This window comes from Triturus cristatus, chromosome 2_2, assembly GCF_964204655.1.
Source record: "Triturus cristatus chromosome 2_2, aTriCri1.1, whole genome shotgun sequence".
NCBI lineage: Eukaryota > Metazoa > Chordata > Amphibia > Caudata > Salamandridae > Triturus > Triturus cristatus.
In genome coordinates, this window is record NC_140582.1 from 647,202,997 (window position 1) to 647,217,391 (window position 14,395).

A 14,395-nucleotide genomic window follows, 5' to 3' on the forward strand; every position below is an offset into this window, starting at 1 on the left:
TGGGAATACCCATCCCACTTAGGGCGAAAAGCGTTACAACAAACAAATGATGGACGGAATGCTGACAATGCAGACATTCTCCCCCAGTCAAGAGATCTGGGTTAAATCCATCGTTCTTTTGCCCACTACGCCACCCCAGTTTAGACATGGCCATATGCAAATCAGTCTTGACCCTGTGCCTCATGGGAACAGTCCAGCCCGAACTGCCAAGCCATGTCTTCCCTGGACCGGAATCAAGCATCCTAGGACCGGTTTCTGGCTATCAGCCGTCATCAGCCAGGATAGCTTGACTCCAGTGGCGCAGTGAGCACGGGTCCCACGTCTGGGAATACCCATCCCACTTAGGGCGAAAAGCGTTACAACAAACAAATGATGGACGGAATGCTGACAATGCAGACATTCTCCCCCAGTCAAGAGATCTGGGTTAAATCCATCGTTCTTTTGCCCACTACGCCACCCCAGTTTAGACATGGCCATATGCAAATCAGTCTTGACCCTGTGCCTCATGGGAACAGTCCAGCCCGAACTGCCAAGCCATGTCTTCCCTGGACCGGAATCAAGCATCCTAGGACCGGTTTCTGGCTATCAGCCGTCATCAGCCAGGATAGCTTGACTCCAGTGGCGCAGTGAGCACGGGTCCCACGTCTGGGAATACCCATCCCACTTAGGGCGAAAAGCGTTACAACAAACAAATGATGGACGGAATGCTGACAATGCAGACATTCTCCCCCAGTCAAGAGATCTGGGTTAAATCCATCGTTCTTTTGCCCACTACGCCACCCCAGTTTAGACATGGCCATATGCAAATCAGTCTTGACCCTGTGCCTCATGGGAACAGTCCAGCCCGAACTGCCAAGCCATGTCTTCCCTGGACCGGAATCAAGCATCCTAGGACCGGTTTCTGGCTATCAGCCGTCATCAGCCAGGATAGCTTGACTCCAGTGGCGCAGTGAGCACGGGTCCCACGTCTGGGAATACCCATCCCACTTAGGGCGAAAAGCGTTACAACAAACAAATGATGGACGGAATGCTGACAATGCAGACATTCTCCCCCAGTCAAGAGATCTGGGTTAAATCCATCGTTCTTTTGCCCACTAAGCCACCCCAGTTTAGACATGGCCATATGCAAATCAGTCTTGACCCTGTGCCTCATGGGAACAGTCCAGCCCGAACTGGCAAGCCATGTCTTCCCTGGACCGGAATCAAGCATCCTAGGACCGGTTTCTGGCTATCAGCCGTCATCAGCCAGGATAGCTTGACTCCAGTGGCGCAGTGAGCACGGGTCCCACGTCTGGGAATACCCATCCCACTTAGGGCGAAAAGCGTTACAACAAACAAATGATGGACGGAATGCTGACAATGCAGACATTCTCCCCCAGTCAAGAGATCTGGGTTAAATCCATCGTTCTTTTGCCCACTACGCCACCCCAGTTTAGACATGGCCATATGCAAATCAGTCTTGACCCTGTGCCTCATGGGAACAGTCCAGCCCGAACTGCCAAGCCATGTCTTCCCTGGACCAGAATCAAGCATCCTAGGACCGGTTTCTGGCTATCAGCCGTCATCAGCCAGGATAGCTTGACTCCAGTGGCGCAGTGAGCACGGGTCCCACGTCTGGGAATACCCATCCCACTTAGGGCGAAAAGCGTTACAACAAACAAATGATGGACGGAATGCTGACAATGCAGACATTCTCCCCCAGTCAAGAGATCTGGGTTAAATCCATCGTTCTTTTGCCCACTACGCCACCCCAGTTTAGACATGGCCATATGCAAATCAGTCTTGACCCTGTGCCTCATGGGAACAGTCCAGCCCGAACTGCCAAGCCATGTCTTCCCTGGACCGGAATCAAGCATCCTAGGACCGGTTTCTGGCTATCAGGCGTCATCAGCCAGGATAGCTTGACTCCAGTGGCGCAGTGAGCACGGGTCCCACGTCTGGGAATACCCATCCCACTTAGGGCGAAAAGCGTTACAACAAACAAATGATGGACGGAATGCTGACAATGCAGACATTCTCCCCAGTCAAGAGATCTGGGTTAAATCCATCGTTCTTTTGCCCACTACGCCACCCCAGTTTAGACATGGCCATATGCAAATCAGTCTTGACCCTGTGCCTCATGGCTTGGCAGTTCGGGCTGGAGTGTTCCCATGAGGCACAGGGTCAAGACTGATGTGCATATGGCCATGTCTAAACTGGGGTGGTGTAGTGGGCAAAAGAACGATGGATTTAACCCAGATCTCTTGACTGGGGGAGAATGTCTGCATTGTCAGCATTCCGTCCATCATTTGTTTGTTGTAACGCTTTTCGCCCTAAGTGGGATGGGTATTCCCAGACGTGGGACCCGTGCTCACTACGCCACTGGAGTCAAGCTATCCTGGCTGATGACGGCTGATAGCCAGAAAACGGTCCTAGGATGCTTGATTCCGGTCCAGGGAAGACATGGCTTGGCAGTTCGGGCTGGACTGTTCCCATGAGGTTCACGGTCAAGACTGATGTGCATATGGCCATGTCTAAACTGGGGTGGTGTAGTGGGCAAAAGAACGATGGATTTAACCCAGATCTCTTGACTGGGGGAGAATGTCTGCATTGTCAGCATTCCGTCCATCATTTGTTTGTTGTAACGCTTTTCGCCCTAAGTGGGATGGGTATTCCCAGACGTGGGACCCGTGCTCACTACGCCACTGGAGTCAAGCTATCCTGGCTGATGACGGCTGATAGCCAGAAACCGGTCCTAGGATGCTTGATTCCGGTCCAGGGAAGACATGGCTTGGCAGTTCGGGCTGGACTGTTCCCATGAGGCACAGGGTCAAGACTGATGTGCATATGGCCATGTCTAAACTGGGGTGGTGTAGTGGGCAAAAGAACGATGGATTTAACCCAGATCTCTTGACTGGGGGAGAATGTCTGCATTGTCAGCATTCCGTCCATCATTTGTTTGTTGTAACGCTTTTCGCCCTAAGTGGGATGGGTATTCCCAGACGTGGGACCCGTGCTCACTACGCCACTGGAGTCAAGCTATCCTGGCTGATGACGGCTGATAGCCAGAAACCGGTCCTAGGATGCTTGATTCCGGTCCAGGGAAGACATGGCTTGGCAGTTCGGGCTGGACTGTTCCCATGAGGCACAGGGTCAAGACTGATGTGCATATGGCCATGTCTAAACTGGGGTGGTGTAGTGGGCAAAAGAACGATGGATTTAACCCAGATCTCTTGACTGGGGGAGAATGTCTGCATTGTCAGCATTCCGTCCATCATTTGTTTGTTGTAACGCTTTTCGCCCTAAGTGGGATGGGTATTCCCAGACGTGGGACCCGTGCTCACTACGCCACTGGAGTCAAGCTATCCTGGCTGATGACGGCTGATAGCCAGAAACCGGTCCTAGGATGCTTGATTCCGGTCCAGGGAAGACATGGCTTGGCAGTTCGGGCTGGACTGTTCCCATGAGGCACAGGGTCAAGACTGATGTGCATATGGCCATGTCTAAACTGGGGTGGTGTAGTGGGCAAAAGAACGATGGATTTAACCCAGATCTCTTGACTGGGGGAGAATGTCTGCATTGTCAGCATTCCGTCCATCATTTGTTTGTTGTAACGCTTTTCGCCCTAAGTGGGATGGGTATTCCCAGATGTGGGACCCGTGCTCACTATGCCACTGGAGTCAAGCTATCCTGGCTGATGACGGCTGATAGCCAGAAACCGGTCCTAGGATGCTTGATTCCGGTCCAGGGAAGACATGGCTTGGCAGTTCGGGCTGGACTGTTCCCATGAGGCACAGGGTCAAGACTGATGTGCATATGGCCATGTCTAAACTGGGGTGGTGTAGTGGGCAAAAGAACGATGGATTTAACCCAGATCTCTTGACTGGGGGAGAATGTCTGCATTGTCAGCATTCCGTCCATCATTTGTTTGTTGTAACGCTTTTCGCCCTAAGTGGGATGGGTATTCCCAGACGTGGGACCCGTGCTCACTACGCCACTGGAGTCAAGCTATCCTGGCTGATGACGGCTGATAGCCAGAAACCGGTCCTAGGATGCTTGATTCCGGTCCAGGGAAGACATGGCTTGGCAGTTCGGGCTGGACTGTTCCCATGAGGCACAGGGTCAAGACTGATGTGCATATGGCCATGTCTAAACTGGGGTGGTGTAGTGGGCAAAAGAACGATGGATTTAACCCAGATCTCTTGACTGGGGGAGAATGTCTGCATTGTCAGCATTCCGTCCATCATTTGTTTGTTGTAACGCTTTTCGCCCTAAGTGGGATGGGTATTCCCAGACGTGGGACCCGTGCTCACTACGCCACTGGAGTCAAGCTATCCTGGCTGATGACGGCTGATAGCCAGAAACCGGTCCTAGGATGCTTGATTCCGGTCCAGGGAAGACATGGCTTGGCAGTTCGGGCTGGACTGTTCCCATGAGGCACAGGGTCAAGACTGATGTGCATATGGCCATGTCTAAACTGGGGTGGTGTAGTGGGCAAAAGAACGATGGATTTAACCCAGATCTCTTGACTGGGGAAGAATGTCTGCATTGTCAGCATTCCGTCCATCATTTGTTTGTTGTAACGCTTTTCGCCCTAAGTGGGATGGGTATTCCCAGACGTGGGACCCGTGCTCACTACGCCACTGGAGTCAAGCTATCCTGGCTGATGACGGCTGATAGCCAGAAACCGGTCCTAGGATGCTTGATTCCGGTCCAGGGAAGACATGGCTTGGCAGTTCGGGCTGGACTGTTCCCATGAGGCACAGGGTCAAGACTGATGTGCATATGGCCATGTCTAAACTGGGGTGGTGTAGTGGGCAAAAGAACAATGGATTTAACCCAGATCTCTTGACTGGGGGAGAATGTCTGCATTGTCAGCATTCCGTCCATCATTTGTTTGTTGTAACGCTCTACCCTGTCTGAAGCCATATTGTAGGTGGGAAATTATGTCTTGCTCGCCCAGCCAATCATGTATTCTGTTAAGTATAATTCGCCCTGCGACTTTCATCAAAGAGTCAAGCAGTGAAATAGGGCGGTAATTAGAAGGATTATTCCTATCGCCTTTCTTGAAAATCGGCACTACAACCGCCTCAGGCCATGTATCAATAAAACCTATAGTATTCAAGGAGTTTAGAACATTAGTGAGCAGGGGAGGCCACAGGTCCAGCTGTGATTTAAAAACATCAATTGGTACACAGTCAGGACCAGGGGCCTTCCCAGAAGGACTTTCTGTCAATGACGCAAGTACCTCGGCACAATCAAAGGTAATGTACAAAGGAAAAGGACTAGAAACATTCAGGTCTTTATAAGAGTTGGGATAAGTATCCATAGTACCCGCATGCGCTGTGGGATCTGATAAATCGTACAGAGTACCAAAATGGTTAACCCAGGTTTCAGCGGTTATAGCCATATCGATTATTGTTGACTGAGTGCACTGCAAGAAAGGTGCATTAACAGCTTTCCAGAAAGAAGTATTATCCCTATTACTGGAAGCTTCCTGTAAAGCTAACCAGGCCTCTGCTTTCAGCTGTTTCTTTCTGGTCAGCCGAGCTGCGCGATATTTTTGTCTGGCTAGTCGTATTTCTGACTGGTTTCTTGGATTGGTTTTTAAAGTAATTTTTAAATGTTTCAGGGCTTTTGAACAGGTCCTGTTAAACCAGCCTGAACTACCTTGTGAGATTTTCCTTGGAGCTCTTGAGAGTAATTTTTTAATCTCCGACGAAATGACGGAGAAAGACTGGCTAATTGCCTGAGGACTTTCTGTGTCAGACAGACATATCTGTATGTGCTCATATGTATTATTAATCAGGGAATTGAGAAAAACTGGGGGGACCACTTTATCCCATTTTAAGTAGAGCCCCGTGGTAGTTCCCAGGTTAAGTGGCGGGGGATGGGATGGATTCACCCTTGCATCAGCATTAATAGGTGGGGTTAATTTTAAAATCGCCGCTATTGGATAGTGGTCACTGATAGCCCAATCAAGTGTCTCCCAGTTTAATACCATCTCTGGGTACCTGGAGGATAGCAAGGTATAATCAATTATAGAGTGGCAGCCTCTCCCGTTATAAGTTGGTTTAAAGCATTTCGGTGGAGAGCACAGCTCGTTCATATGAGATAAGTTGAAATGGGATGTTAAGCCATTTGAAAGGTCTCCTAATTTCGTGTGCAGAAAATGGGGAGCGGTATCACTACTAATAGAATCCAAACCACAAGTACCTCTATTACTCAGTGAGCACAATGAACAATTGAAGTCCCCCACCCAGATAAGTAGCATATCGGTTTTAAGATGAGTCTCAATTTTTATTAAGTCGGCCTTTAAGCCGTTGAGGACCAGTTCATAGCGAGAGCTAGAGATGTTGTTATAGAAATTGACCAGGGTGATGTTTATAAACAGGCACCTATTAAAGAAATAATCTGGTAGTTATCAGTCCCAATAAAATTTGTGTGTGATAATCCAGATTCTACAGATATGTAAGTCACAAGGCCGCCCTTGTTTCTGCCATGTAAACTGGGAATTGCTGGAGTATGTAGGGTCTTATATCCCAGAAGATGAAGTTCGTTGATGTTCCAAGTTTCCTGCAAGCAAATGAAACTATAGGTGGAAACAGTTTGGACCCATAGGGGGTTTGTCAATTTGTCAAGGAGACCTGCCACGTTCCAAGACAATAGACCATCACCCGATGGAATGTTTTTGTTGCCAATATTACCGTTCATGTGACCCTTTGGGATCTCAATAATTTCCTGTGGCTGACAAGGAATTAATGGACATAAAGTGTCGCTCGTCAAATGGTGGATCGGAAGAGAATTGGATATTGAACTGTCACTTAATGAGTTATGCTCAAGGTTTAAAGGGTGGAAATCAATAAAATTATTTGACTTTGTCTCAGGTTTACCAGGGTTCATAAAGTTGATCTTGTGGTTAAAAAGATCAGAGTCTGAGGTGGTTTGGAAAGAGCTCTTAATGACAGTATTACCAATCTCATTCTCAGGATGTGATGGTCAATCTAGATCGTCCAGGCCGGAAAGGATAGCATATCTATTTGAGGTTGGAAGGGGAAGGTGGTGAATTTCTGTATTGACCATGGATAATGAATGTAATTTCGGTTGATTTAACAAGAGAGAGCGGGGATAAAAACAGCTTAGGCCGTGTGTCGTAATGCCTGCACCACTGGTCAAGGTATACCAGTCTGCAATATGATGCAATACCCTGCGATCTCTAAAGTTTATAATGATCACGTCTCCCTGAATGTCCTTTGGTCTGTAGCCCACCCATCCCAGTCTTCTCACATGAAGTATTTCACCATTGATATCGTTGGGGAGTGGCCGGTTTTTACTCAACCAGTGAACTACCTTGTTTTTGAGTTCTTGGTATCCCTCTATTTTACCCATAGCCAGTTCCGGGACACCTGTGAGTATCACCACATATGGGGCTGCTTCTGGGGGCAAATCGATATGGTGAGTCATTCCCTCCCTGCTGTTCTGGGGTGGCTGCATGTTAATGTTATCACAATGAGGTTCAACAGATTTATGTGTGCATAGGTGTGCTATATTTTTTGCCGGAAACACTGACCTCCGATAAGGGTGTAACAGCGGGTATATTCGCCTTTCTCGTAGATGGAATTAGCTGACTAACTCTTTGATCAAGTAAAGGGGGCCCAGTGTTGGGGAGAAGAATGGGATTTTTTGATAAGCAAGTGTTCGAGTCCCTATTAGATACAGTAAGTGAGGCAATTGTTGTTTCCAGGGATGATAGCTGTGCTGCAATGTTTTTAATCCTCTCCGCCAAGGGAGAAAGTAATGATTTTACTAAATGCTCTATGTCATGTAATAAGTTAGGAGGATAAGACATAGGTATCTGAGTACAGTCTTGCGAGGATTCTACAGATGTTGGTATCAGTTGGGTTTGAAGGGTGGATTTGAGGAACTGAGGATGAAAGTTTTTCCTCCCTTTTATTTTTTGCGATGTTTTCTTTACTGAAAATTTAGGGGCAATGGGTTTACTTCTGTTAGCCTTTTTCTTAATCTTTCTAATAGTTTTTATTGGAGTCAGGTCCTCGGTTGAAGTGTCCGTTATGAGTTGGGTGTTTGAAGTATGGGTAATGGTGACCTTGGGTACAACCGATGTGTCTGTTACATCATGTGGCTGCAGAGTGGGGTCCACGTCACAGGCAGTGTCCGTGTCAATGTTAGGATTCGTCGGTAAAAGAGCGTTCTGAATATGACCTAAGGACGAACGTTTATGATGCAAAGGGTCCAGAGACAGGCGGCGCTCTGTTATGGCTATCTCCTGCTCTAGGACAGTGGCAAACCTGGTGATGAAACGATCTAATGTTCCCCTGACTGAGCCCCCCACTAATGATTTCTTAGATTTACTGGGACAGGTAGTGATGGTGTGGCAGTAAAAGATGGAGCATTGTCAACCTTCAATTCAATACAGTGCGATCAGTGAATCGACCAGCAACTGATGCAACACAAAAATATCTTACTGAGTTCTCAACGACCAGCAATTGGCGGGCGGTGGCCCAGCCCAGCCTCTGTCGGCCTTGGACGGCCGTAGACGGCCCACCCTCGTCCCGGGCTTCTCCCGGCGCCGTCCGTGCGCGTCCCGCGAGGCGGGAGTTCCGGCTTAGTTTTATGCGCCACCTGGCGCGAGATGATGATGTGCGGCGTCCGGCCGCTAAGGCTTCTAGGTGGTGTAGTTTTCCCTCGCTGCGGCCGCGCCCTCCGGTGTAACGGGGCTGCGGCGGCGGGGGAGACCGGCAAGAAATATCCCCACAGGTACTCAGCCAATTCAGGGATTCAGCAGGAGTCCATGGTGGAACAGCAAACACACAGGTAATGGCCCCACGCAACTCGCAGGGCTACAGGCAAGGTTCCCGCTCAGCCGGAGTTCCGGCTCAGTTTTATGCGCCACCGGGCGCGAGATGACGATGTGCGGCGTCCGGCTGCTAAGGCTTCTGGGTGGTGTAGTTTCCCCTCGCAGCGGCCGCGCCCTCAGGTGTAACGGGGCTGCGGAGGCAGGGGAGACCGGCAAGAAATATCCCCAAATGTACTCAGCCAATTCAGGGATTCAGCAGGAGTCCATGGTGGAAGAGCAAACACACAGGTAATGGCCCCACGCAACTCGCAGGGCTACAGGCAAGGCTCCCGCTCAGCTGGAGTTCCGGCTCAGTTTTATGTGCCACCGGGCGCGAGATGACGATGTGCGGCGTCCGGCCGCTAAGGCTTCTGGGTGGTGTAGTTTTCCCTTGCAGCGGCCGCGCCCTCAGGTGTAACGGGGCTGCGGCGGCGGGGGAGACCGGCAGGAAATATCCCCACAGGTACTCAGCCAATTCAGGGATTCAGCAGGAGTCCACGGTGGAACAGCAAACACACAGGTAATGGCCCCACGCAACTCGCAGGGCTACAGGCAAGGCTCCCGCTCAGCCGGAGTTCCGGCTCAGTTTTATGCGCCACCGGGCGCGAGATGACGATGTGCGGCGTCCGGCCACTAAGGCTTCTGGGTGGTGTAGTTTCCCCTCGTAGCGGCCGCGCCCTCAGGTGTAACGGGGCTGCGGCGGTGGGGGAGACCGGCAAGAAATATCCCCACAGGTACTCAGCCAATTCAGGGATTCAGCAGGAGTCCACGGTGGAACAGCAAACACACAGCATAGTTAATATCTTCTTTAAACTTATAAACAGTTTACATGTTTTTTTTTTTTAAGGGTTTTTCACCGTGCGCGCAGCGAACGCGCACCCCGCGATTTTTTGATTTTTTTAAAAAAAAATTCACCCTTTAGGGTCCTTCAGGGAGCCCCTGACAAAGGCTAGGGGGTCAGGAACTCTCTACCCTGCCCCCTTTTCACGTTCTCCACCTTTCTTTTTCACTGCCACACACAAAATGGCATCCGACACTTCCTGATTTCGACCGATTCGAATGTTGACTGACATCTAACCACCAATCAGAATTACGCTCGCGCACTGCACGGTGCGTGCACGGTGCCAAAGTTATTCAAAATAGAATTTTCTGATCTACTATGGGAACTAGGTCCTAACTATAATATATATATATATATTTATATATATATTTGGTCAATGCAGGGCTTAAAACAGGCGCTGGGGCTTCCCCATTGGGCTCTTGATGTGTGGAGCCCACATATTCTGCCAGTTCTTTTTCAGCAGTGAGACCAAGAAGTTAATGGCTAGATGGATGTTGTACACCAGCTCTTCCTCTGTAATTTTAACATGGCCAACAGCAACTGCAAGGCAGAAGACCTTCTTCATTTGAAACTTGATGGTGGATTTCACTTCATCAACCTTTGCCACCATGTTTTCATTTTGGGTCAAGAGCGAAGGGAATTTTCCAGCATTGTTTAGACCAAGTCCCAGGATACATGGGGTATCTGCTTAATCAGGGACACTCTAGCCAAGACGGCATCATACTTCTTAGCCAGTTTTTCTTTACCATTGTCTTGTTTTTGTTGAGCTTCTTCAGTGCTTCTATGTCCATGTGGGGCATGTCAACAGCCTTGGCCTCATCACAATGTTGATGGTCTCCCAGGACGAATACTAAGAATTTAGGATGGGGGCAGGACTTGAGTCTAACTGTGCCTGAAAAACTCTTGTCCTTCTGAGGGTCATATTTCTTCAGACTAATCTGCAGCTCCACAATTTCCAAGAACTTGCAGGATTTCTGCTGAGAATCCTGCAGAAGTTCTTTCACCCCTTCGTACAGGGTGTAACGGGAGACTTTGCTACTCATCTTGACTCAGCGAGTGAACAGAGCAAAAGCTCTTTGTGACTCATTGTATCCTGGGGATCCTGGGGATTCAGATTTTTGCCCTGGCTGGCTGTTGTTTTCTTGTGATCCTTCAACTTCAAGTATACTGTTTCTGGTATTAAAAACCTGTATCCTCCTTGGATCCGACAGTCAAGCCAGAAGCAACCACCATGTCAAGAACAAATCTACATCCTTGATGTGCACTATTCATCCTGGAGAAAATCAGGAACTGTCAATTTACAATAGCACATTTACAAATCGATAAAAAAACTTAACATTTATCCTATGGGGTTGAAGATTAAGTCTAAGCCACCTTTTAAACTAACTAGATACGAGATAACAAGAGATACGACTTGTTCAAGAAACTATCACTAAACATTCACTACAATGGAAACGACAAGGTCTATTAACTAAGGATGAATTTATTTACTTAAAAGTAGACTTTCCAGTGATTCCTGTTTTATATTTTTTGCCAAAGGTTCATAAAAAAACTGATCCTGTTCCTGGGAGACCCATTATATCGGCTCAAAAAAGTTTACTTGAAATGATGTCTAAGTATGTGGATTATTTTCTTCAGCCTTTGGTTTTTGCCCTTCCTTCATTTGTCAAAGACACTCCTGACTTTCTTAATAAAATCAAGAATATTTCATGGGAGCCAGATTACTTGCTAGTCGTGATGGATATTGAATCCCTATACACTAGTATCAATCATTCCGATGGTTTAACAGCAGTGCAGTATTACCTTTCTCGAAGCTCCATCTAGGTGCCTCCTTCCACTTCCCTAATCCCTTAATATTTACTATAAGGGGGTTGTGATCTGACATAAATCGAGGTGCAATGTCTATGGTACAGTTGCTAAGGAGTGAAGATGAAACAAAGAAGTAGTCTAATCTAACAAAGGTGCTATGTGGGGCCGAAAAGAAGGTATAGCCAGGTTGTGTGGGATTTAAACTGGCCCAGACATCACTCAATCCGTGGGTCTGAGCAAGGTTCATTAGTGCTTGATATACTCGGGGTTTTCTGCCTTTATATCTCCATTTATTATCAAATTTCCAGTCAGAGGGCAGATGTATGTTGAGGTCACCACATAGGATGACAGGAGTAGGCCAGTGGGCCAGCTCCCCTGAGACCATGTTAATAATCCCTGGGTCATCTACATTGCTGCCATACAGTGAGCAGAGGGTAAAAGGAAGGTTAAAGGTAAGGTGGCATTCAGCTATCACCCATCGGCCCAGCGGATCTGATTTAACCCGGGGATTGCTAAAAGAAAGTCTTCTATCCGCCAAAATGCCTACCCCTTTTGTCTTGACACCCTGTGTAGTAGCCCCAATAACTTTAAACCCTAATGTATCTAACAAGTGCTTCTGTGAACACTCTATGTGGGTCTCTTGAAGGCAGATTAAGTTGCCCCCTAATGAACGTAAGCCTTGAGCAACATTTTGCCTTTTAAAAGTATCATTCAAACCGCAAATGTTAGCAGAGACAAGCCTGAGTGAATCTATCCTAGCCATCTAAATGTTAAGAATAAAACATTCTCCTTGCCCAATATCTTGCCAAGTGAGTACAAAAATATGTATGTGCCAAAAAGTGCCCTTGATTCTTCTGTGCCTTTTCTAGTGCCCCTCCCCCCCACCCTGCCCACTTAAAAGTAGACTTTCCAGTGATTCCTGTTTTATATTTTTTGCCAAAGTTTCATAAAAAAACTGATCCTGTTCCTGGGAGACCCATTATATCGGCTCAAAAAAGTTTACTTGAAATGATGTCCAAGTATGTGGATTATTTTCTTCAGCCTTTGGTTTTTGCCCTTCCTTCATTTGTCAAAGACACTCCTGACTTTCTTAATAAAATCAAGAATATTTCATGGGAGCCAGATTACTTGCTAGTCCTGATGGATATCGAATCCCTATACACTAGTATCAATCATTCCAATGGTTTAACAGCAGTGCAGTATTACCTTGCGCAAAGGGATATCAGTATGTGCGATCACAACAAAATGCTGCTAATGATGATCGAATTATGCCTTTGCAATAATTTCTTTTTGTTTGGTACAGAGGTGTATCAGCAGTTGTGAGGTGTGGCGATGGGGGCATGTTTCTCCCCCAGCTACTCATGTTTACATGTGGGCTGGTGGGAGGAACATGTCCTCAGATTACACTATCAAGCCACATGGACTAACAATGTGATGTATTTCTGGCGATATATCGATGATATTTGTATGATTTGGAAGGGTGATAAACAGAGTGCGTTACAATTTGTTGATTCCATCAATGCTAATAATCTTAATCTTAAATTCACTGCAACCATTGACAATGTTAAAGTGGAATTTCTTGACATGATCCTTTATGTTAGCAATGGCCAACTCCATACCAGACTACATCGGAAAACCACCGCAGGGAACTCTATTCTACACGCAGAGAGTGCTCATCCCCGTCACACTATTCTGAGTATTCCCTACAGCGAATTCCTTAGGATTCGCCGAATCTGTAGTGAGGAATCACAATGCCAGACTTGTCAATCAGAAGCCTATGCTCGTTTCCTCACTCGTGGTTATTCCAGTATAATTTTGGACTCTGCACTCATTAAGGCCAATTTGTTACCTAGGGTAGATCTTTTGACTGTTAAAAAAGCACAAGTTACACCTTCTTCACAATCTAACGGTGAGACAGATTTAACTAACATCAGAATTTCAAGCTTATATCAAAAATATCTATCCTACCATCAATTTTACCAGCAGCAATACTAAACAGAAGCATCATCTCCCTTTTCTGGGTGTGCTACTCACCATTCATGAACAAAAAATGACAACTGATCTCTACCACAAGCCTGCACATGCTCATTTGCATCTAAACTGGACTTCATCTCACCCAGACCACACTAACCTGAGCATTTTCTACAGCCAAGAAGTCTGAATAAGACCCATCTGCAGCTAAGAGGACAAGTGTAAAGACTATCTACAGGATCTTGCTACATTATTTAACAGGCAAGGCTATCCTCTGCATATCATACAGCAACACATTTATGTCTTTGCAGTTACTCAGAGAAGGACTTATTTGGAATACCAACAGCAGAAACAAAAGTGTCAGAACTCCATTTGTGGTTGACTATCATCCATCAGCTCCCAACTACAAAAATATAATAAAAAAAACATTTCCCTTACTGTCCACTTGTAAAGATTTGCAAAAGGTCTTTCCAAAACCGCCGGTCACTGCTTACCGCAAAGCTCCCAATTTGCGATATCTTATAGTGAGAGAACTCAAGCAAGTTGTTGCCAATGCAGGGGCTCATTGCTGTGACTCTAAATGGTGCATCACATGTGAATACCCTTTGCAAACATCATCAGTAACTAGTTCTGTTACGAGAAGGACCAATGGAATAAGAAAGCATCTTACATATCTCTCAATATGCATTAATTATGTGATTCAGAGCCAACGCCAAAGCTGTACAAAGAAATATGTAGGCCAAACCGTGAGTGACCTCCGTACATGATTCAAAAACCACAAATCGTCAATAATTAATAAGAAAATTAACCAGCTTGTAGCCAATCATTTTAACTTTGTGGATCATTTACTATCAGATTTGAAGATGTTCCCTGTGGAATATGTCTGAAAGGAAGAAATAATGGACTCAGAAAAAGCTTCTGGATGTACTGTTTAAAAT

At 46.9% G+C, this 14,395-nt stretch overlaps 1 pseudogene; it reads right to left on the reverse strand.

The window, feature by feature from the left end:
* Window positions 1-10,062: 10,062 nt before the first annotated feature.
* LOC146862610 (large ribosomal subunit protein uL1 pseudogene) lies at window positions 10,063-10,720 on the reverse strand (annotated as a pseudogene).
* Window positions 10,721-14,395: the final 3,675 nt, after the last annotated feature.